Genomic DNA, 24,943 nt, shown 5'->3' on the forward strand with positions numbered 1-24,943 from the left:
GGGCGCGCTCTCCCCGCCTGGCATCGCGGCGTCTCCTAGGCGGACGGCGCAGCCAGAGCTGGCTGGCCACCGGTTCATTCAACCCTCCTTAACGCTGGGCCTGGCTTGGTGCTGTCTCCAGCCCATGCCTCTACCTTCTCCTGGGCTGCTTTGTCCCTCTGAGCTCTGCCTCCCTGCCAGGCTTAGATTCCTGGGCAGACGTCCTGGAGAGGTGGCTCCTGGGAGAACCAGCAGTTTTGGTCACCACCGGAACAGGTCTTAAGACAGAGGTCGCCTAAACGCGCCTCCTGCTTTATCCGCAGCCTGAAGCTTGGGCCGAAGGCCACTCTCCAGGGCCGAAGACCTCCCTGGGATGTGGCTTTTCCGCTTCCGCGTTTGCCTACAGAATCTTCGCGCACGTCCTCAGTACGCGCGTCTTTACGCAGCGCAGTTACTCAAGGCCTGCCGCGTGCGGTCCTGAGCCTGGTGTCTGAATCACTGAGCAACACGGACCCGGTCAGCGAACCGTCGCTGTTCGGGTCGAACGAAGGAGAGAGGCCTCGGAGGTCAAGACCCAATCCACTTCTCGCCCCGCCCCCTCTCCCCTGGCGCCCCAGCAAGATCCAAGATGCGCCCTCCTCTCTTCTGTCTCTGGGCCTTTGTAGGGAGCACTTCCCCTCTCCTGTCGCCCAACTCCTTTGCGTACCTCAGGTCTCTTTCAAGGCTTCACCTCCTCTGAAGGGCCTTCGTTGATTCCCGAACTGGGCTAAGACCCCCTTCTATGCTCTCCCTCTATGCCCTCTCCATCTCACGCCCTCTTCCCCAGCCTCGTGTGGCGCCCTGTCGCAGCCCATGCAGTCCACCAGCCATCGAGCTCCTCGAAGGTGGTGGCTGCGTGTTATTCATCTTTGAGTGTCCAGGGTCCGCACACCGCCGAACGCAAAGAAGACACCGGATAGTTTCCTTCTGCTCAGGCTTAAGCTTTTCCAACAGGCCTTTCCATGACTTGCAGCTGAGCGGACAGGACCCCAGATGCAGCCTGGTAGAGCCAAACGTGGAAGTCACGGGCCCCCAGGCCTGCACCCACCTGCTTGGCCTCAATGCCCTGCCGGCCTTCCAGCCTCCACCCCACCTCTCTAGTGGGAGGAAGGGCTCCTCTCCTAAGCCTCCTGGACTGAGCGACAGCCCGGCGCTGAAAGGAAGATGCGCAGACCCTGGCTTGGAGAATGTGATTCGGAGGGTGGAGGAGAAGAGGAGAGCTTGTCACGCGGCTCGCGCCCGTCGGGTTTTCGAAGAGGCCAGGAGAGCCACCGCGTCTGGACAGGCCGAGGTGTTGGGCACGCGCGGGACGCCAGCCCTGCCGGCTCACTGCGGCCCCTCTGGGATTCCCGAGAGGAGCTGAGGGAAGTTCCAGGTGACGGTTTCGGGGAGTTTGCGCGCAGCCCCGGCTCCCGCTCGCTGCGGGGAGTGTGAGCTTGAGACACACTCAAGGTGTGCAGCTGCTGGAGCGCTGATCCGGCCCACTCCCGAGAGGCAATAGCCCAGGGGCCAACGTTGCAGATGGTAAATTGAATCTTAGGAAATAGTACACTTTTGGTTAAATCATAAACTTTTACCTTTTCTTATTACAAAAAATATTTTAATATTTGGCTCCCCTGCTTTTCCCCTTTTTCCTGTTTTCTATTTTCAAATTCAGAGACCCAGGGCTGTGGTCCTCTTAAAACATTTCCTGGTAATTGCTCTAGGGTCTTCCTTCCAGAACCCAGCCCAGCCCCGGTGCTTCTTGAAAGTTTGTAAAACTCCAAGTGTCCCTCGCAGCCAAGATGGCACAGGAGGGCGCGGCTTCCACCAAGAAACGATGAGAAACCAAACAAAACTGGGTCTCAGTCCTGGAGCGCCTGCAACAGCGTGTTTGCCGCCAACTGGCAGAGCGAGCTTAGTGGGCTGAAGGACACTTATGTCTCAGACTCCGAGTGTGCCCAGGTAAGGAGATTTTTTGATACTTCAAACCACCTTAATTTGAGTAGCTGGGGTCTGTTGCAAGCAGACATCACTTGATTCACCGACTTGGTACAAGTGAATAGAGGATTGCATAACATCTACACAAGCCTCCCGGAAAGGGCAAGGGTTGGGAGCAGAGGTAGGGCTGTGAAATCTTATTCATTCACTAACGGCTATTTATTCAGCACCATGTGTCAGACACCATGCTGGATCCTGGGACACAGCAGTGAACAAAACCTGCAAATGCCCTTCTCCCCTGGTACTTACAGCCCAAGGGGAGGACAGACATAAACTGAGAAACAAATCCTGGGCTGATTCCTGGCTCCGCCACTAAGTAGTTCCATCACTTCAGGCAAAGTACTTAACCTGTCTGTGTCCTGGTTTCCTCACCTGCAATGGGTATAATGGATTGTTATAAGGATTAATTGAGTTACTATGAGGAAAACCCTTAGAACATGCTTGGCCTGTGAACCTGCCCAATAAACAGATTATATTGTTTTATCATTAAATAAATATGGAGTTGATTTCTGATAGTGGCCAACAGTGAATCAGGGTGATGAGACAGGGGCTGAGGGAAGGGTGGTCTCATTTACGTTGGGTGCCCAGGGGCCTGAACCCTGGAAGGCGCCAGACTGCTGAGGGAAGCAGGGGGGGGGGCGGGTAAAGCAGGAGAAGTAGGAAATACCACCACCTGGGGGAGAGACTAACTGAAGGTACCTGAAAGATTTAAGGAGCCAGTATGGCTGAAACCTGGCCATGACCTTGGGGAGAGTATAAGGAAAAGGCTGGGTGAGGTCGGCAGAGCCCAGACTATCTAGGGCCTTGTAGACTCCATGAGGAGTTCGGGTTTTATTCTAAGTGTACTGGGAAGTCATTGGAATGAGAACCAACAGAATGATTTAACAACAATCCCAGCATACACAAATTATTCATTATCAGACACTCTACTTATGGAGGAATCTCACCTCCAGTTATGGGCCAGAAACTTCATAAATGGACAGAGTTTTCTTGGCCCCGGAATCAGCTGCTTGACCATCCCTTAAAGAATAATGCCACCCTGCTGAACGCTTTGGAATCCTCTTCTCTCTCCTTTCCCCGCTGGAAGCCAAGGAATAAACCAAGGGATGGTCACAGCTGTTCACGATTCTGAAAACATATCCATTGATATTCTGTAAATATTAGCGGCCTGATGGGTCCCTGACTTACTCTTCCCACTTCCCACCAAGTAAAGTTCTCCTACTTCCCTGTGGAGAGCATGAGGCCTCTGACTTGACCCTTTCTGGAGATACTGAGTCCACATTTAGGCATCTTGAATGTCTCAGCCTGAGAAATATAGGAGCTGTATGTGAGCAAGTGAGGTTTCTTAGGATTAAAAAATATCCCATGGTTATAAGAACAGGAAAGACACATTTTGTTTCTAAGAATAAAAGCCAAAGGAATGTCAACATTGTATGCCTATCCATTGGGTTTTATTGTGTTCAGGTGTTTCACATGCATTAGGGCTCCCACAACCCCATTCTTCTAATGTAAGAATCCTTGGTCAGCTTTCATCATAAATAATACTCTTTAAGACTCTGTGTTTGCCTAATGCAATCGGCCAAGTTATTGGAGCATACCTTCTCTTGCCAATTTTATCACAAATTATACAGTGCAGAGGATAAGACCAAACTCTGGCAACAAGCCCCAATCGAGGATCAGAATAACACTTCCTCTTTTTGTGGTAGCTGCCTTTGCTGCTCCCAACATAAACAGCAGGAAATATTAGGGCACTCAGCAGTTGCAAAAGGGGTCACATTAAGCATGCTTATTTTTGTGTACCTTTTGTTTCTTTAAAGCATCATTTTTACATGTCTGAACACGAACCACCCTTAACATTTTATTTAACGAGAAAGTCATTGAAATATTTATGGAGTGAATTGATGGTTACATAGAAAGAGCTATAAAAATGAATTTTAAGACCTAGGGCTTCTGATTACTGTGAGACCTTGGGCAAATCACTTGACTTCTCTTGGCCTCAGTGTAACAAGTTACTCCAAAACTTAGTGGCTTGAAACCACAAACTTTATGATCTAATCTGGTTTCTGAGGGTCAAGAATCCAGAACTACCCGGGTAGTTCTGACTCAGAGTTGCTTATGAGAGTGTGATCAAGATGTTGCTGGGGCTGCAGTCATCTGAAGGCTCCACTGAGCTGGATTTGCTTCCAGGCTCACTCATGTGGCTGTTGGCAGGAGGTCTCAGTTTCTCATCACACAAGCCTCTCCCTAAAGACTGCTCACATCATGGCAGCTTGATTCCCTTGTGCAGATGGTCTGAGAGGGACTGAGACAGAGGCTTGGTCCACTGTGGGAGAGGACTACACCAGGCTGTGGATATCAAGAGGAGGGATCACAGGGGACTGTTCTGGGGGCTTCCTACCACACGCTCCAACTGGACAAGAGTGGAAAGAGCTTTGTAGGCAGCAAAATACCATAACTCTAAGTTACCTTCACTGATTCTGTTTCTTCTGGACAGAATCATAGCTAGCTCTGGACAGAACTGTGCAGAGAACCTCATTTTGTTTAAAATTCTACCACTTGCCTCTGTCAGTGGACATTGGCCCTGCTGGAGCTGGCTCATGCCCTTCTTGCAGTTTCGTTAACACCATCCTGCCCCTCACCATTCTCCTTCCCAAACTGTGTCCTATTAACTTCTGTCAGCTTCTGTGAGCTGAGACGCTCACTAGTTATTAAGGTGCCTATAAAGGACTTGAGGATTATTTTTAAGCCCCAATTGAAATTTATTATAAAAATATGGGGGTACTTAGCATTCGAAGGAAGGGTTGACTCAGTAGGGAACAGCAAGGGGAGTTCCGGGACCTCACAGGTTCATGGACTTTGTCTCTGGGGCCACAGACACTGAGTGGTGGCCATCAGCTTATCTGGAGCTGGATTTTAGAAGAGGACCCAGGTCAGGGTGACTGTGATGGGGAAAATAGAGGCAGTGTTGATGATGTTGACGGAGCCCTTTGCAGCACCCCTGAAATGATCTCACTTTACTCTGTCTGCTCTTTAGCTAGTGCCGACCTTGATATCCACAGGTAAAACAAATGTGAAAATATCTCTAAGTGAAAAGCGCATTAGCAATCCGTTCATGAGGAACCAGTGCATTGACTTAGAATATGTTGATCAATTTGACCTTTTCCTTTTTTTGTTATTTAAATTTTACTTTACTGAAATAGTACATTCACGTGGTTTCAAAAGTTAGAAAGTACTAAAGCCTGGTAAGTCTCCTGCCCCAGGAAACTCCTGCCTTTCACAGTTCCCCAAAGAGCCTTTCTCCAGAGATAGCCATTTTCCATTCCTCCAGAATCACTTCACATCTCCATATTTCTAAACAAAATGTGCAGACTGTTATCTCCTGGCTGATAGGTGAGGAGTTAGTTCTCTGGCTCCCCACCCACTCTGCTTCCTCCCTTCTCCTCTCCTAATGTAGTTCTATTTTGTGTAGTTTAAAAATTTTTTTTAATTTTTAATTTTTTGATTAAATTAGCAGTGTTCACATGATTATACCTATGCAGATTTGAGCATTGTAGTGTATTAGGAAGATGTTAATTTTTTACTTTCTGCTAATTGCCCTATTTCCCACTTACTTGGTTTGCTTTCTAGCTGTTACTGATTCTCCCCAGCCTTCCCACAGCCCCTTACACAACTTCCCATGAGGCCAGCCATGTCAGGGAGTCCCCCATTCAAGACTCTTTCTCGGAGACATCCTTTCTGGAGGTCCTTTCCTTCTGGGTTGGGGTCTTAGTTTCTGTTTCTCACACCTTCCCCTTTCTTGTTTTCTCCCATGTTTTGTGGGAGTGCATCTCCCCGTATTTTCATCAGGTTGAAGAGATGGCAGGACAATGGTGGTCCTCAACATGAGTCTCCTTGAGTCCCAGGGCTCCAGGCTGGAATGGTTGCTTCTCAGCCTGGTGCCTGTGGTCTCCTTTCATCTTCCCCCAGAACATTGCCTTCACTTCTTTCTCCTGTGGGAGCTGCAGGTTTTGTGTCCTGTCTTCAGCTCTCAGGTTTCTTCCTTCATGGTTTGGGTACAGGAGCGTCCTGTCCTCACTTTTGCTCTTCTCCCTTGACTCTGGCCCCTACCTCTAACTTTTTGAGCTCCCCTCTGTCTTACCTCATGGCATTCTTTCTCCCCTTCCTTCCGGAGGCCAGTGCCGTCATGCTGCCCCGTGGCAGTCCTGCCCTCTGCGAACATGCTTCTCTACTCTTATTAGAGCTTTCCCTGAAAACATTCAAGGGAACGCTCTATCCAGGACAGACCTGGCTTTGGAAGAGTTGACATCTCTGATTCTAGCGTGGGATAGTGGCGGAGGGAAAGTTCAGTTGACACAAACCTGGCAAACCTCGTCCTACGTGGTGAGGGACCAACAGGACTTGGCGGAGGAGATGGGAAGAGGAGGGGATCTGTCCTTCCTGGTCATTATCCACAGGGATTTCTGCTGAACCAGTGAGGCAAGACATAGACTCAGAAAGTGTTTTGAGAGCAGACAATTGTAGCAGGAAGCAGCCAGCTATTATTGAATCCTTCTTTACTCATATCGTATTCCAGGTACTTATGCAAAAACTCTGTACATACATTATTTAATAGTCAATATGCTTAGGTGGAGAAATCTGTCATTATCCCCATTTTGAAGGCAAGGAAACTGAGGCCCTAAAAAAGTTAGACAGGACTTGCCCAAAGTCACAGAGCTAGTAAGCAGTGGATCCAGGGTTTGAACTCAGATGTTGTCTGACTCAAGACCCTTCATCCTGCTGTCCCAGCTCCCCTCAGGATGACCCACTGTGAACTTGAATGGAACCTAAGCATGGTACAAGGCAGAGGAGGGGCGTGTGGATCCTTGAGGGCTAGAACTTCACAGAAGGCTCCTTGAGCAGAGACCTTGACCCTCTTCTTTAATGAAAGGATGGGAAGGTCCTATAGGCTGAGGGGAGGGAAGGTAGCAGTTCAGGTGGAGAGATGTGTGCATTGCAGCAGGTATAGAGATGAGAGGAAGGACTCAGTACAAATTGGGGAAAGGTGTAAGAAGAACAGATCTCGATAGCATTGGATACCAGAATGGGGGCTGGCAGTCTGTCGGATGGGCAACCAACACAGTACATGTTAGAGATGAGGAGTAAGGGCTTAAAAGTGAGACTTTATAGAAAGACAAATGCCATGTGACATCACTTCTCTGTGGAATCTAAAATATGACACAAATGAACTTGTCTATGAAACAGAAACTGACTCGCAGACATGGAGAACAGACTTGTGGTTGCCGAGGGGGAGGAGGGTTGAGGGAAGGATGGATTGGGAGTTTGGGATTAGCAGATGCAAACTATTATATATAGAATGGATAAACAACAAACAAGGTCCTACTGTAGAGCACAGGAAACTATAGTCAATATCCTGTGATAAACCATAAAGGAAAATAATATGGTAAATAATGTATATACTATGTATAACTGAATCACTTTGCTGTACAGTAGAAATTAATACAACATTGTAGATCAACTATACTTCAATAATATAAATTTTTTAAAAAGTGAGACTTTGTGAAGTTCAGTGTGAGAGTGTTATAGAAATGGTTGGAGATGGGAAGAAATTGGAAGTTATCCTGTACTTATTTACTATCCTTATTTATTCTGGATAAGCATTTGCAATGTCTCTGCTAATGCAACATTTATTTCAATAAATTCCCCTAAATTCTTACTTTTATCAGAAAGCGGAATGTCTAGTCTGCTGATTAGGACTTATTTTGGTCTGCTATTATGGTTTTAACCAAATATATCTTGCAGCAGTTCTTTGCTAAAAATATTTTTAGGTTTGTACTTACTATGCAAGCATGGATTGATTCCCTTATCAACCTATGTTCAAGAGCTAAATTCAGTAGGATAATTTTAGCAATGATTAGTCTTCACTATAAATCAGGACAGTCCATTTATAATCCTTGGATTATAATTTAGAAGATAATCTCAATCCTTGTATTTCATAGTATGTACTACACACTGAGATTCTCTGTTTATTAATCTCCACAATGGACACAAGATTAAGAGAAAAAGAAGCCACCCTGAAATGTGTGGCAAAGTCCCTTATGTACATTCAAGTCATGGGGCCAGGATTGGTACATAGGTCTGTCTAATCCTACTCTACCAGACTGCCTCGCTGAAATACTTGCTTAAAGATGTCTAAACATAGGGCATATTTATTGGATATGTGAATTTGGACTTGAACTGAGTAAGTAGGACAGATACCTTGAAGTACTTTTGTGGTCCTGTTCGCTGGCACAGAACCCCCTCCTCATTTGTGAACATCATATTGTGATTCTCTGACTTGCTAACACAACGTCTACGACAGATAATGCTGACAGCCCAGCCAACAGTCATTTCCCCTATTCTTCCTTGATAATCGGACCTTGATTCTTTTCAGTATCCACTGCTCAGGGGTAACTTGATTAAACCTATAATAGACTCACCATCTGCTTGTCAGTGATTGGTTGAAGGGTGGGCATGTGCCCCGGTCTGGCCAATGAGCGGGAGTCTGCTCTGATGTGGGATTCTGGGGAAAGTTTTCCTTGCTCTACACAAGAGTTGCACAGGAGGAAATGATCCCAGTTTTTCTGTTTTGAGATCTTGTTGTATTCATGTTGCTATTTCACTGTTGGAACTAGGACCGCTTCCCTGAGACCATGAGGGGGAATGAGAGGAAGCAAGCACATCAATAAGATGAGGATGAAGAGTCGTGAAAGGGCGAGAATTTAGTTCCTTGATTTAATAGAACTACTGCATTAGCTGAACCCAACTTTTGAAACTTGATGAGTGAGCGAATTCACTTTTTTTATTGTTTAAGTCCTTTCTGGTTAGGTTTTCTGTTGGTGCAGTCAAAAGCTGCCTATGTGGTAACAAAGCCCCCCTCTTTACCATCTCAGGTTTTGTTTAAAATTGGACTTAGCTGAATTTATACAACCACCACTAAGCTCTTATGTGTGGGAGCTGAAGCTCTTTTGGTATGCACATCTGAGTCTTCTTTTTATGGATTTTCTGTTCAGCTACACTCTATTTTCACATACTTTAATGTAGTAAAATTGTGATTATTTTTACTGACCAGTTTATGTGGGTTGGCATCTGCTTGCTGTATAAATAACCCCTCAGTTTTGCAACTGGGGAGGAATAGGAATGAGCTGGGCTGAGTTTCTCCCTGTAATGATCTTGGAGCAGTAGATACTGCTGTCCTTTACGGCTGCTGGGAGCTATGTTGGCCCCGATACGATTCGGGGTCTAGAGAACGCCCTCCCCCAAACACACACATTGTAGCTCCTCAGCACCTATCCCGAGTCCTATGATTGTGCTGATTTTGCCAGTCCTGATACAGCTGCCCGTGGCTGCCCAGCAGTACCTCTATTCATCTGTCATTCTGATTACACTCCCTCAATGAGACTGCAACTGAAGATCCATCAGACTCTAGCCATTTCATCTGTGAGGTGTCTCTTAGCATCTCTCTATGTCCAAACTAGGCTGTTTCTTTCCGATCTTTTCTTTTTCTCCCAGTCTCAGAAGGAGAGATGCCTTCTTTTCTCCAAAGTTCCCTGTACCAGAGGCTCATTCTTCTATCTTCCTCCTGCTATAAAGCTGGAGCCTTTTCTATTAACATGTCTTCTGCAAGGATGCCATTCTTTCTAGCTAGGGATGGGCTCTGGTTTCTCTTGTCCTCAGGCAGAAGACAAGCTGACTGCGCTGTTCTTTCAGTGTACTAGACGTCTAGAGTGGAAAATCCAGGCCTTTGGCTCCATGTCTTCCCTGAACCTCTGGTCCTTAACACCCTGCCTTCTGTTCCCTGCTCCTGTAAATTACCAAAAGGGAACTAGCGAAGGCAACCAGGCCCTCGTCCTGGCAAATGTGTGACCTTCGCTCAGCCCTGCTTTCCCTCGACCATTTGCAGCTGTTGGTGCTGTTCTCCACCCTCTAAACTCTTCTGCCAAAAAGTTTAACTTTAAACTTTCCCTGACCTCAGCCCTTTGATTCCTCCCTTTTCACTTTCTCTCTGGGACAGCCCAGTTGTGTATTGAAAACCTGTCAGCTGAGATCAGATGAGCTTCCTGCCAAGAAGAATCTGATTAACCTTGTACCCAGGACAATCCAGGGGCTCATACGAAATAGCACAACAGATGCCTGGTGATTCAGACCTGTCTTCTGCTCCGACCTCTTTCCCAGCTCTAAGCCTGTTTCTGTGCTTAATGAACATTTCCACGTGGGTGTCTGGATATTGCTTCTTTTCCCTTCTGTCCAGAACAGAAGTTATCTTTCCTTCCATGCTGACTGCTCAGCTTCTTCCTTCTTTATTTCAGCCTGTCATAGCATGATTCACTGGGGATATTAGGGTTCTCACCAACTCTTCCTTTTCTCCTTTCTTTCATATGCTGCCACCCACCAAGCCTTGTCTACTCTTTCTTCTTACTGCCTTCCCACTGATCCCTCCTTTCTCTTTCCCATCTTTAGCTTTTGTCACTCCATGCCTGAACTGACAGGAGCTTCTCTTTGCTTCCAACGAATCCACACAATTACCAGATTTCTATTTTAAAACCAAACTTAACACTCCACATGTCACACCTGTGTGCTGAGATGCCTTTCATAACACGGAAGAGGTGTCCACTGCTCTGCTGGCTCATAAGGAAATATCCAACTGGTTTTTCCCAGTCCCCTTTGGTTAGGGGAGAGCCTTTGCCTTCCGGCCATCTGCCATCCCAAGGTGCTGGTACTATTAGATGGTGGGTTTTAGGTAGACGGTGGGTCAGTTGGGCTGTGGGGGACCTGGCAGTGTCCTCAGGTTGGTGACACTGAGTGGGATTCTGCTCGCTCCCAGCTCCCTGGTTCTCGAGATGCAAAGACTCCACCAATCCTTCCTCAGGTAGAACTGAATTTCCCTTTCCTGCCCATGTGCCTCAGTTGTCCCACTCTTCCTCCTCCTTCCCTTCCTCCCACTGGGTCTAACTTTGTTTCAGGTTGTAGAAAAACCTCCCTGGACAAATAAGCACCCAATCTTCTGTCTTTTGTTTGGAGGCACTTGGTCTTTGTAGTTGCTCCCCAAGTGGGTGACTCTCACACTATGGCAGTGGCTGGAAGAGGGGAAAAGACCCTCAGGACGCCTGTGAGAGAGGAGGGGAGAGGGAAATCTGCTGAAACACAGGGTCAGTTACTGATGGAAGTAACCTTGCCACTCTTATATGACTCTCTGTTTTTACAGTAAATTTCAAATGTCTATTTGAGCTTCAGTTTCCTGAACTCTAAAAGATACTAATGCCTTTCCCACTGGGTGACATGGGGATCAAAAATAAAATACTATATAAGCAACAAACAAAATAGAAGCAGAACCAAGTGTTATTTCTCCATTATTTCTCTTCCTCACTGTGGCTCCAGATAACCTCTTGACTCTCACCCTGAGGTTATGCACATTAAATCTGTTCTGTTTCATTGTCCAGACCTGAGTCACATGCCCAAACTGGCTGTCAAGGGGGCTGGGATTTGTAGTCTTTGATCTGGACAGACGTGCTGTCCCAAATATTCTGTTACTATGGAAGAAGAGAGGAGCTAGGGAGACAACCAGTGGTCTCTGCTATATCATCTTGGTGACTTTTAAATTTTTCTTCCTCTTGTCTATTTTCCTTGGGCACAGATTTTAACAAAGAGTTCATAAGAATACGTTATACTGATCAAGAAATACATAGCCAGTGACACGGCAGCTCACGTGCTGGGAAAGTTGCTTCAGGGTGCAGGAGGAAGGTGGTTTGTGCTGCTTTGACTTCATTGGAGTCAAGCCTCAGCTGTGACTGTGGCTCCTCCTGCTCCCACCAACTCTCCTTCAGCTTCTCCCGGTCCAGGTCTCTCCAGGCAGAGCCTAAATGAACTCCAGGCTGTGACTGGGCTTTACCACCATTCAGTGGACCATCTAGGAACAGCAGTCTGCCTTCCTTCATTTACCTCACATCAGTGTCAATTCTCCGACTCTGTCCTATTGCATCTGCAGGAACCTTGATCATCTCACTAACCCACAGGCCATCATGCTGGTCTTCTACATTGTTGACATTGTACCAGTCATCCTTGGAGAAAGAGGGTGTATGTTATCATGTTCAGTTGTTGAGAGAGAAAGAAAGCAACAATAATGGCATACTGATGCTGCTGCCTTCTGGCTGACAGGGTCTTGGTGCTCCAGCCAGGTGTCACAACTGAGCCTCTGACGTGGGAAACCTGAGTTCAGGACATTGGACCACCAGAGACCTACTGGCCCCACGTAATATCAATCAGCCAGAGCTCTCCCAGAGATCTCTGTCTCAATGCTAAGACCCAGATCCACTCAATGACTAGTAAGCTTCAGTGCTGGACACCCCATTCCAAAAATTAGCAAGATAGGAACAGAACCCTATCCATTAGCAGAGAGGCTGCCTAAAATCATAAGTTCACAGACATCCCAAAACACACCACCAGATGTAGTCCTACCAACCAGAAAGACAAGATCCAGTCTCATCCACCAGAACAGAGGCACCAGTCCCATCCACCAGGAAACCTACACAATACACTGAACCAACCTTACCCACGGGGGAAGACACCAAAAACAACGGGAACTACGAACATGCAGCATGCAAAAAGGAGACCCCAAACACAGTAAGTTAAGCAAAATGAGAAGACAGAGAAATACGCAGCAGATGAAGGAACAAGGTAAAAACCCACGAGAACAAACAAATGAAGAGGAAATAGGCAGTGTACCTGACAAAGAATTCAGAGTAGTGATAGTAAAGATGATCCAAAATCTTGGAAATAGAATGGAGAAAATAAAAGAAACATTTAATAAGGACCTAGAAGAAATAAAGAGCAAACAAAGAATGATGAACAACACAATAAATGAAACTGAAAATACTCTAGAAGGAATCAATAGCAGAATAACTGAGGTAGAAGAATGGATAAGTGACCTGGAAGAGAAAATAGTGGAAATAACTACCACAGAGCAGAATAAAGAAAAAAGAATGAAAAGAATTGAGGACAGTCTCAGAGACCTCTGGGACAACATTAAACGCACCAACATTCGAATTATAGGGGTTCCAGAAGAAGAAGAGAAAAAGAAAGGGACTGAGAAAATATTTGAGGAGATTATAGTTGAAAACTTCCCTAATATGGGAAAGAAAATAGTCAATCTAGTCCAGGAAGTGCAGAGAGTCCCATACAGGGTAAGTCCAAGGAGAAACATGCCAATACACATATTAATCAAATTATCAAAAATTAAATACAAAGAAAAAATATTAAAAGCAGCAAGGGAAAGCAACAAATAATATACAAGGGAATCCCCATAAGGTTAACGGCTGATCTTTCAGCAGAAACTCTGCAGTCCAGAAGAGAGCGGAAGGGCATATTTAAAGTGATGAAAGGGAAGAACCTACAACCAAGATTACTCTACCCAGCAAGGATCTCATTCAGATTTGATGGAAAAATTAAAATGTTTACAGACAAGCAAAGGCTAAAAGGATTCAGAACCACAAAACCAGCTTTACAACAAATGCTAAAGGAGCTTCTCTAGGCAGGAAACACAAGAGAAGGAAAAGACCTACAATAACAAACCCAAAACAATTAAGAAAATGGTAATAGGAACATACATATATAATTATCTTAAATGTAAATGGATTAAATGATCCAACCAAAAGACATACACTGGCTGAATGGATACAAAAACAAGACCCATATATATGCTGTCTACAAGAGACCCACTTCAGGCCTAGGGACACATACAGGTTGTAAGTGAGGGGATGGAAAAATATATTCCATGCAAATGGAAGTCAAAAGAAAGCTGGAGTAGCAATTCTCATATCAGACAAAATAGACTTTAAAATAAAGTCTATTACAGGAGACAAAGACGGACACTACCTAATGATCAAGGGATCAATCCAAGAAGAAGATATAACAATTGTAAATATTTATGCACCCAACCTAGGAACACCACAATACATAAGGCAAATGCTAACAGCCATAAAAGAGGAAATCAACAGTAGCACAGTTATAGTAAGGGACTTTAACACCCCACTTTCATCAATGGACAGATCAACCAAAATGAAAATAAATAAGGAAACACAAGCTTTAAATGATACAATGAACAAGATGGACTTAACTGATATTTATAGGACGTTCCATCCAAAAACAACAGAATACACTTTCTTCTCAAGTGCCCATGGAAGATTCTCCAGGATAGATCATATCTTGGGTCATAAATCAAGCCTTGATAAATTTAAGAAAATTGAACTCGTATCAAGTATCCTTTCAAACCACAATGCTATGAGACTATATACGAATTACAGGAAAAAATCTGTAAAAAATACAAACACATGGAGCCTAAACAATACACTACTTAATAACCAAGAGATCACTGAGGAAATCATAGAGGAAATCAAAAAATACCTAGAAACAAACGACAATGAAAACACGATGACCCAAAACGTATGGGATGCAGCAAAAGCAAATCTAAGAGGGAAGTTTATAGCAATACAATCCTACCTTAAGAAACAAGAAACATCTCAAACAACCTAACCTTACACCTAAAGCAATTAGAGAAAGAAGAAAAAAAAAAGCCCCAAAGTTAGCAGAAGGAAAGAAATCATAACGATCAGGTCAGAATTAAGTGAAAAAGAAATGAAGGAAACGATAACAAAAATCAATAAAACTAAAAGCTGGTTCTTTGAGAAGATAAACCAAATTGATAAACCATTAGCCAGACTCATCAAGAAAAAAAGGGAGAGGGCTTCCCTGGTGGCGCAGTGGTTGAGAGTCTGCCTGCCGATGCAGGGGACGTGGGTTTGTGCCCCGGTCCAGGAAGATCCCACATGCCTCGGAGCGTCTGGGCCCGTGAGCCATGGCCGCTGAGCCTGCGCGTCTGGAGCCTGTGCTCCGCAACGGGAGAGGCCACAACAGTGAGAGGCCCGCGTACCACAAAAAAAAAAAAAAAGAAGAAAAAAGGGAGAAGACTCAAATCAACAGATTTAGAAATGAACAAGGAGAGGTAACAACTGACACTGCAGAAATACAAAGGATCATGAGAGATTACTACAAGCAACTATATGCCAATAAAATGGACAACCTGGAAGAAGTGGACAAATTCTTAGAAAAGCACAACCTTCCGAGACCGAACCAGGAAGAAATAGAAAATATAAACAGACCAATCACAAACACTGAAATTAAAACTGTGATTAAAAATCTTCCAACAAACAAAAGCCGAGGACCAGATGGATTCTCAGGCAAATTCTATCAAACATTTAGAGAGGAGCTAACACCTATCCTTCTCAAACTCTTCCAAAATAGAGCCGAGGGAGAAACACTCCCAATCTCATTCAACGAGGCCACCATCACCCTGATACCAAAACCAGACAGAGATGTCACAAAAAAAGAAAACTACAGACCAATATCACTGATGAACATAGATGCAGAAATCCTCAACAAATACTAGCAAACAGTCCAGCAGCACATTAAAAGGATCATACACCATGATCAAGTGGGGTTTATCCCAGGAATGCAAGGATTCTTCAATATATGCAAATCAATGTGATATACCATATTAAAAAACTGAAGGGTAAAAACCATATAATAATCTCAATAGATGCAGAAAAAGCTTTTGACAGTATTTAACATGCATTTATGATAAACACTCTCCATAAAGTAGGCATAGAGTGAACTTACCTCAACATAATAAAGGCCATACATGACAAACCCACAGCCAACATTGTTCTCAGTGGTGAAAACCTGAAACCATTTCCACTAAGATCAGGAAAAGACAAGGTTGCTGACTCTCACCACTATTATTCAACATAGTTTTGGTAGTTTTAACCACAGCAATCAGAGAAGAAAAAGAAATAAAAGGAATCCAAATTGGAAAAGAAAAAGTAAATCTGTCACTGTTTGCAGATGACATGATACTATACATAGAGAATCCTAAAGATGCTACCAGAAAACTACTATAGCTAATCAATGAATTTGGTAAAGTAGCAGTAGATAAAATTAATGCACAGAAATCTCTTGCATTCTTATATACTAATGATGAAAAATCTGAAAGAGAAATTAAGGAAACACTCCCATTTACCATTGCAACAAAAAGAATAAAATACCTAGGAATAAACTACCTAAGGAGAAAAAAGACCTGTATGCAGAAAACTATAAGACACTATGAAAGAAATTAAAGATGATACAAACAGATGGAGAGATATACCATGTTCTTGGATTGGAAGAATCAACACTGTGAAAATTAGTATACTACTCAAAGCAATCTACAGATTCAATGCATTCCCCATCAAACTACCAATGGCATTTTTCCATAGAATTAGAACAAAAAATTTCACAATTCGTATGGAAACACAAAAGACCCAGAATAGCCAAAGCAATCTTGAGAAAGAAAAATGGAGGTGGAGGAATCAGGCTCCCTGACTTCTCACGTACTACAAAACTACAGTAATCAAGATAGTATGGTACTGGCACAAAAACAGAACTATAGATCAATGGAACATGTAGAAAGCCCAGAGATAAACCCACACACATATGGTCACCTTATTTTTGATAAAGGAGGCAAGAATATACAGTGGAGAAAAGACAGCTCTTCAATAAGTGGTGCTGGGAAAACTGGACAACAATACATCTCAGCATTCAGAAAAGCCCAGACTAAGAGAATTCCTTGAAGAGAAATACCCTCACTCCCTCTTCCTCCCCTCCCCTCTCTTCTCTTTCCTTCCTGGTGTCCTGTGGGGATGAGGTATGTGAAGCAACAGCAGCCAACTTGTGACTATGAGGAGAGAGTCAATAGAATCAGTGAGGAGCTGATCCAGAGGTGCTCACAGTGCTTGGCCATTGGGCCAAGCCTGGAATGATCTATCAATACCTCAGATATTTCTGTTATGTGAGAAAAGTAAACTACAATTGTTTCAATCACTTTTAGTTGATTATGGAACTTGCAGCTGAAAGTATCAATATTTTAACAACACAGAATCCATAAATGCATTTGCTTGGAGATGAATAAATAATATTTCCACACATATTTATTTACTCTTGTGAACTACAAATTCATTTAAAAGGATGTGGGAGGCACTATTGTTTGCTTGCCTGACACGTATTCCTCCCTTCATAACAGAACCCTGATTTTTCCCCTAGGCATCCACCCCGCTTTCCCTTGTGGCCAGATACCCAGGGTAAGCTGACCCCACTCCCAGCTCCAAGAAGGAACCTGATCTGTTTTGGTCTAATTCTAATCTCTGTTCATTACTGGTCCAGGAGTGGGCATGTGTATATATTGAAGCCAATGAAACTTGAAGGAAAGTTTTCTAGGGGCTTCTGGGGACACTTTCCTTTCTGTGAGCGAACTATGGGAAGATAGGGCCTTCCTTGCCTTTCTGATGTGAGTCTGAACGTGACAGCTGGAGTGACAGCCCTTGTGCTGCCAGCTTGGAGGTGAAGCCCACAGGGAAGATGGAGAGTTGTGTGATGGGAAGACCCTGGGTTTGATGATGATGCTAGTCCAGTGAATCAGCCCTCTCTGAAGTCCTTCCCCTGGACTTTCTGTTGTGTGAGATTATATACATATATATATATATATATATATATATGTATATATATGTATACACACCCCCACCCCCACACGGGGTTGACCAAAAAATTCATTTGGGATTTTTTCTAAAATGTTACAGAAAAAAAAACCCGAACGAACTTTTTGGCCAATCCAATATATCCTGATTGGAAAAGCCAGTTTGAATCTGGATTTCCGTGTCTTGCCACTGAAGGCATCCTGTTTCAAAGTATTACTGAATTCAGTGTTACTTTCTGTTCTATGTTTTCTCAGGCAACAAGTACTCAAAGCGTATCCCCAATCATACTGAGGTCTGTGAAATACTTGGATGTTAGAAAGGGGTCTGTATCCTCTGAAGCCTTGGGAACAGCTGGTCTAGAACATCTTTCAGCCTCTTGCACCCTTCCTCTTTTGGTTCTTGTTAGCCTCTTCTCCCTTTCTGTTCCTCCAAGGGCTGGGAGAGTATTCAGGATGAAGAAACAAGAAGGAATTATCAAGGGCACTGCCAGGCTACCTTTGTCAATAGGAGGGAGAGGGCTCTGTGGATAGTGGTGAAATCTTTACCCATGTGACTAAGAAGCACACGTGAAGCAAGTAGATACCCAAAACCTCACCAACAAGCCTTTGGGATAGATGAGATTGTTGGTTACACAGTATACCTGCCCAAGTCACAAAAGTACATAGTTACTGAATTCTAAGCAGGCAGAATTTTATGCAGTTACTTTTGACCAGCATGGCTGGCTTCCCCGTATTTCATGGGTGAGTGGAGGAAGCGGTGCATTGCAGGGGAGTGAGGAAAAACTGTCTTGCCATCAGTCACTGTGGGTGTACTCAGCAGACCCACGCACCAGGAAGTCCACCTCTAGGAGGCAGACTATGAAGAAGAAAAGGGACAATGATATGCCAGCTGATGTCCAGTCACAGCTGTGGGTGACATCACGCTGGAACAAGATTAAGAGAAGAAACAATTATTCATGTTACCTAGAGCAATAGTTCCCAAACCACAAGCCAGTTTTGTCTTGTGGGGAGATGAAGGAACTAAGAAAAAAAGTTATATAATGAATTTTTCATGTTTAAAATTTAAAGCATGACTAAGGGAAGTAAGTCAGAAAGAGGAAGACAAATACCATATGATATCATTTATATGTGGAATCTAAACTATGACACAAATGAACTTACCTATGAAACAGAAACAGACTCACAGATACAGAGAACAGACTTGTGGTTGCCAAGAGGAATGGGTAGATTATGAGTTTGGGATTAGCAGATGCAAACTATTATATATAGAATGGATAAAGAGCAAAGTCCTACTGTATTATAGCACAGGGAACTATATTCAATACCCTGTGATAAACAATAATGGAAAAGAAAAAAAAAGAAAATTTAAAGTGTGAGATTATGTTTTTCCTAATCTTTAAAAGTATATATATCGGGCTTCCCTGGTGGCGCAGTGGTTGAGAGTCCGCCTGCCGATGCAGGGGACAAGGGTTCATGCCTCGGTCCGGGAAGATCCCGCATGCCGCGGAGCGGCTAGGCCCGTGAGCCATGGCCGCTGAGCCTGCGCGTCCAGAGCCTGTGCTCCGCAACGGGAGAGGCCACAACAGTGAGAGGCCCGTGTACCGCAAAAAATAAAAAATAAAAAATAAATAAAAAATAAAATTAAAAAAAAAGTATACATGTCTTTGGTTAGCAAATGATAGTAGGTAGTAGCTGTTTTTCTTTTTTTCAATTTTGATATTCTCGGCAAAATAAACAGTTATCAACTCTCATGTATATACCCGATATTTCTGTGTGTGATATTTTTCTTGTGCTTTGTTGGCAGTTATACTGCTCCACATGTCGGAACCACTGCTCAGCAGCATATTGAGAGTTTAGTCAAGACTTTCATGTTGGGTTGAAAGATGGTGAGAATGGCAAAGAAGTGAAATAGAAATGACTCAGAGGGTGTGAAAGTGAAGAAGAGTCCACCGAGGAGTCTCAGTGAAAATTGATGTATAATTTATATTTAAACAACATGTTTTAAGTAAGTTAGTTTTCCTGAAATAATAATGATACAGATATGATGCCTATTGAGGCAGCTGTGATGGTCCAACTCCTTGAGGATTTGTTCTGGTTTACTATCCTGAGCGAATCCATGTTCACAGGCTTGAGGGAAGGAAGCCTATGAGTCACTAGAAATCTTATTAAATGGAGAATTAAAAAATTAATTGCTTCCGGTTTAAGCAGAAAATTTTAGGTTTATTATAAAATATTATATTGAAATTTACTTATGATTCTGCTACCTAGTACGTGCCCATTACAAGTTATAAAATCATACATATTTTTTCCCAGTAAAGAATCTATTATATAAAATGGTGAGATACATCTTTTGAAATCATAGGATAAGAAGCCACTGTATTCAAGCTATCAAAGTTTCATAAGCCATTTCTACTGATGATACTAAAATACTTCATAGATGAGGTTTGATTACAAGAGAGTTGGATGGATCTATATGTATGGTTGATGAAATCTGTCTCATTTATCCATAGTAATACTTTAGACATGAACAAGAACTTTGATGTAGAATAGAGCATAGTAACTTTGGAGTCAAACTCGTTTCAATCTCTCAAGCTTAGGCAAGTCGCTTAACCTTTCTGAGTTTCACATTCTTTAACTATAAAATGTGGACAATAAATTTCCAACCTGAGGAAATTACATTCAGTATGATAGTTTGAGGAAATGCTAAAATCTCCACACATACACCAAATCACCAAAATAATAAAAAGGAATATATAGCTAAGCCATAAAACAACAAAGGGGACTATCTGTGTAGTGGAAATGGAGAGTCCTTAATAGAAAAAACAGAACAAGAACCAGATCAGTAAGCAGAGGCCACCATACTGCTGCTAAGGACTCAGGTGGTCTCTGGGCTTTTGTAGCATCTTCTCTGTGAGTCTGAAGCTGCCACTGTCATGAGTCTGCCCCATCAAGAGAGGACAGGCTATATGAGTGACCCACAACAAAACTGACCAGTAACTCAGGAAGGTCACCATTAAAAAAGAGACAATGTGACAGATTGTACTTTCTTAATTTGCCATCCCTACAACTGCCATTCCAGATTCTCTTCTTACAATATGACTTGGACACACTTCTTATTGAGAGATGGAATCTATGTTCTCATCCCTTAAATTTGGGGAGGTTTATGGCTACAGCAGAAGTGGTTATGGTACTTCCAAGGCTAAATCATAAAAGGTAATACGGTTTCCACCTGGATCTCTCTGGACATTTGCTCTTGGAACTGAGCCACTCCATGAGAAAACCCCAGCACCCCACATGAAGAGAAAAAAAAAGCCCCTGATTATCAGCACAGGCTGAGTTCCTAGCTGATAGCAAACACCAACTGGCCAGTCACATGAGTCTATCTAATCTATCTATCTACTTATAGCTACTGAAAAAAGAATCCTCAGTTTATGGTTTGAGTAGCACATTGAACCAGCTGAAGAGTGAATCAGTGAGCCAAACAGTTAAGCTGAGAAATTCTCCCAGAATGGTATGCAAATAGAACAAGAGATGAAAAGTAAAGTATAATAATGAGGGAAATGGTGCAGTCTCAGCTTTACTGAGGTGGAGAAACCCTCAGAAGGACAGCAGCAGCCGCTGCCCACAGATGAGCATCCCACAAGCATTCTGTGGGTGAGATCACAGTATTTTGTGGAAAATCCATAAGTAACTTGAGCTATCTCCCTGACTACAATGTCAGTGTGCTCTAGAGCACACAATTTTTTTCAAACATCTACCAAGGACATAAAAATGTCTCACTTTTCCACAAAATGTGTTTACTTTTTATTTTATAAACCTGTATCACCTTTTTTTCTGGTAATCAATCTATATATGTTTAATCTTTCTCTTAGTCAAGTAAATTTCAGCTTTGTTTTTAACCAAACTGAATGTCTTGTCTTACTCTGACAAAAGTATGGAAAAAAATAAAGAAAAAATGGAAATAGATAAAGAAACCCAAACATTGTGATGAGTATCAGGAACAGAAAATGAAGAGAATGGAAGAAAGGCAATATCTGAAAAAATAATAACTGAAAAATTTCCAACACCTGAGATGGTCAGAGTTTTCAGATTTATAGAGACCACCAGTGCAGAACAGGATAAATAACCCATACTTAGAGATGTTTTATGAAAACTCAGAACATTAAGAAAAAACAGAAAATTTAAAAGATAATAATTACATTAGAGAAATACAAGTCAAAACTACAATCAGGTATCCGCTCACACTGGTCAGAATGGCCACCATTAAAAAGTCTACAAATAACAAATGCTGGAGACAGAAGAAAAGGGAACCCTCTTATACTATTTATGGGAATGTAAATTGGTTCAGACACAATGGAGAACAATATGGAGGTTCCTTTAAAAACTAAAAATAGAACTACCATATCATCTAGCAATCCCACTCCTGGGCATGTATCCAGAGAAAACTCAAATTTGAAAAGATACATGCACCCCAATGTTCATAGCAGCACTATTTACAATAGTCAAGACATGGAAGCAACCTAAATGTCCAACAGATGATTAAATTAAGAAGATGTGTGTGTGTGTGTGTGTGTGTGTATATATATATATATATGTATATATATATACACACACATATATGTGTGTGTGTATATATATATATATATGTATATATATAATGGAATATTACTCAGCTACAAAAAGAATGAAATAATGTCATTTGTAGTAACATGGATGGACCCAGAGATTATCATACTAAGTGACGTACATCAGAGAAAGACAAATACTGTATGATATCACTTATATGTAGAATCTAAAATATGATACAAATAAACTTATTTACAAAACAGAGACAGATTCACAGACATAGAAAACAAACTTATGGTTACCAAAGGGGAAAGTGGGGAGGGGAGGGATAAATTCGGACTTCGGGATTAGCAGATACAAACTACTATGTATAAAATAGATAAACAACAAAGACCTACTGTATAGCACAGGGAACTATATTCAATATCTTCTAATAACCTATGATGGAAAATAATCTGAAAAATATATATATATATACATATGTATAACTGAATCACTTTGCTGTACACCTGAAACATTGTAAATCAACTATATACTTCAATGAAAAATCAAAAATTATGAAAAAGATAGCAATTACAGAAGGCAGATTAACTACAATGAAGTAATCATTTGAGTGACTCCAGACTTCTATTCAAAGCATTTAATTCAAGAAGACAATGGAGAAATATCTTTGAAACCCTGATGGAAAGTAATTTTGAACTTATTTTTATACCCAGCTCAACTTTATTCAAGTATGCATGTTAAATAAGTAAATTTTCAGATAATAAGGACTTGGAAATTTTACTACCACAGATCCTTATCCTTAAAAAATGTATTCCAACAAGAAGACAGTTTAATGAGATGATGCATAGGAAGCATTTAGTATGATGTTAAATCTGCTTTTTCTCTACTATTAAAAGGGACAAAAATATATAGCACCATTCTTCTCCTTATCACCTTATTCATGTCTTGAATATGGATGTGATATGTGGAGATACAGCAACCGTCTTGTTACCATGAGACTATAAGAAGAAAAGAAAGAACAAAAGAGCCATAGAAATGTAGATCCTGAAATTTTTACCTATTGTATCATCTCCAGAAATTCATTTGCTTTCTTGTTATGTGAGAAAAATAAATTTCTATTTATTTAGGTCATTGTTGATTGGATTTACTGCTACTTCACCCAGTGTACTCCTAAGTGACGTATGTCTCTACTTTTCTTATTCTTAAAGTATGAGCTATTAGGATTAAATGGGCAATTAGGTTAAACTTTTCCAGTACGTAATTCATTCTCCAATAAATATTAAGCCTCTTCTTAATCCTACAGAGTGTAAGCTCAAGAGACCATACTATCTTCATTATAGTATTTATCTCCATTCTCATTGTTTAAGCAATTCACTCCAGTTCATTGGATATTTATTGAATGCCAATTTACAGGCTAGGCACCTTGATAATTGCTAACACATAGTAGAATATCAATTAATATATGTTGAATGGATAGATGAATAAAAGCTGCAGATAGGTCAGTAGGAATTAATATTGATGGTTGCCTTAAATATTATCAAATCAACCAATCTACCTTTTCTGTTTGTTTCTCCTCTGCTAAGACAGCTTTTGAATTGTTCCAAAGAGTGCTTCTTACCATCTTTTGCCATCATCCTGTCTTCTTTTACTCTTAACATTCAACACATTTTTATTTCATTCTGAAGAGAGCTATAATTGGAGGGGAAAAGTGACTTTATTATCCTCTCTCAACTGACCCAGATTTTATCAATTTAAACTTATTTCAAGAGTTGTGAACCCCTTGAATTCTCGAACAAGTAACCAAATGACAGCATATACAGAATGGAGCAGTGTTCTTTGTTCTTGTTTTGAAATAACTCATATACAGGGACACAAGATGTTATGAGTGTTAACCTTTGAAAGGGAAGTGTCAGGGAAAAGGAAGAGGCAAAGACTGAAGAACTTAAAAAAATACCCGAGAACATTATACACAAAGAAATGTCAAAGGAGAGCCATACTCATAAAGGAGAAATTTATGGATGAGTAGATGAAGTTATTAAAAATTGTTTGTAGAGGCTGCAGGAAATATCAATAGAATAACTTGGTCAAGTAAATAAGTCTTATAGATGATTTCACATTAAAAACATCTGAAAACAAAACAAAACAAAACAGAAGTAGCACCAGGTTCTATTTAAGAAAAGAACTATGTGCTTAAAGCAAGGGTATGGAAAACAGAAAACATACCAACATCAGCCTTTGCTGTCATATAGTAGAAGATTCGGAAAGTTGGCTGCCCAGTAATATAGAAACAAAATCCGAGTTTATCAGAAAGGAAACTGGAAGAGCATAAGTTTGTGATCCTGCTGACAGATGGACTGCCTGGGAGAGAAGAAAAGGCAAAACACCTATATAATAAAGTCTCAGGAGAGAAATGACCAGAGACATCTGGTGGTGGGCAGCGTACTGGGCCTATGGTCAGACCTAGGATGTCTCCTAGGTCTCCTTCCTAGCTGTGTGACCTTGAGAAGGTCACTTACTCTCTCATCATGATCTATAAATTGGGAATAAAACTGGGTTATTATGAGGATCCAGACAGAATGGAGGTAAAAGAGATGATTAAAATTATTAAGGAAAATAGAGGTAAGAGAAGGTAGAGAAGAGGAAAAAAATGAGAATTAATTTTGTTCATAAGATAATGCTCAGTGTTGGTTGGAGATTATTTTCTTGGTGCCAGGAAAATGCTGTATATACCAAAAACATTTTAAGAACTGTCTCTGTGTGCTTACCACATACTAAGAACTA

Source organism: Orcinus orca, chromosome 5 (assembly GCF_937001465.1).
Source record: "Orcinus orca chromosome 5, mOrcOrc1.1, whole genome shotgun sequence".
NCBI lineage: Eukaryota > Metazoa > Chordata > Mammalia > Artiodactyla > Delphinidae > Orcinus > Orcinus orca.